Source organism: Streptopelia decaocto (assembly GCF_964273445.1).
Source record: "Streptopelia decaocto genome assembly, chromosome: 2".
Taxonomy (NCBI): domain Eukaryota; kingdom Metazoa; phylum Chordata; class Aves; order Columbiformes; family Columbidae; genus Streptopelia; species Streptopelia decaocto.
The window spans coordinates 30,726,316-30,727,593 of record NC_138655.1 but is presented as its reverse complement, the minus strand read 5'-3'; positions in this window follow the sequence as shown (position 1 = coordinate 30,727,593).

Here is a 1,278-nt window from a genome sequence, read left to right as displayed (position 1 = left end):
TAGAGTTTATCTGTTTCTCCACAACCAACTTAACTCTCCCTCTCCAAATCTTAGAAAGATTTTTGCAAATTAATCTTCCACCAAACATGTCCTTTTCCCAAATAAGTCTTTCGAAGGATGAAAGAATTCTTGCTTACAGCATTATTTACAGCATTTTTATAGTATTCTTGCAAACCCTTCTCAAAAGATGAAGTCAGCTCTCCCCAATCCCTGCATGTTTCCAACCCAAGATATGGAGGAATCTTTTTTACTACTGAATGTATCTGCGTGACACCACAGTGACAGCAACACACATCCATCTGGAAGACCCTCTGACACTTCTTGTTATCTGTTGTACTGGGTCTGGCTGGGATGGAGTCAACGTTCTTCTCAGCAGGTCGCACAGGGCTGTGGTTTAGATTTGCGCGGAATGGTGTTTGCAGAGCATGAAAGCCTTTTCTGTTTCTTACCCTGCCCCCCCCAGGGAACAGATCGGGGGTGCTGAAGAGGCTGGGAGGTGACACAGCTGGGCAGACGGCCTGAACTCACCAAAGAGATGGTCCATGCTGTGTAACATCAGCTCCACAGCCGAGCAGAGGGTTGAGGGCAGTTAACCGTCTCCTTATCAGGAACTGCCTGGGCACCGATCTACCCGCGGGAGGTGGAGAGCAATCGCCTCGGCATCACTTGCCCCATTTTCCTTCTTTCTTCTCCTACGTCTTCCCTTATTAAACCATTTTTCATCTCGATGTACGAATCTTTTTGGCTCCTCCTGTCGTGCTCCCGGTGCGGCTGGGGGAGAAGCAAGCGGTGCTGCTCCCGCCCGCCGCGGTCATCCCGCGGCTCCGCTCCCGGTCCCGCCCTGCGCCTCGAGCCTTCGCCCCGCGGAGGGACCCGCCCCGCCGGCACGTGCGGGCCGGGCACAAGCCGCGCGCGCTGCCCGGCAGCCCGCGCCTGCGCTGCGCCGCGCCTAACGGTACCGCCGCGCCCGGCCGCCCCGGGAGACTCTGCCGCGCCGCTGCCGCCGCTCGTCCCGCCGGACCCGCGGGGTCCCGCTGCGCGTGCGCGGGGCAGCGGAGGGAGGGGACGGAGGGGGAACGGCGGCCCCTCGCGGAGGGGGTCGCTCCCCCGCCCCCCCCCAACCCTCCCCGGCCGTGTGACGGGCGGGGCGGGGCGCGCGCGGCGGGGCGGGCGGGCGGCGCAGGGGCGCGTGACGCGCCCCAGCTGTCGCGCCCGCCCCGCGGCCCCCCGCCTGCCCGCCCCCCGCTCGCGCTCCCCCTCCCCTGCGGTGGCTCTCCC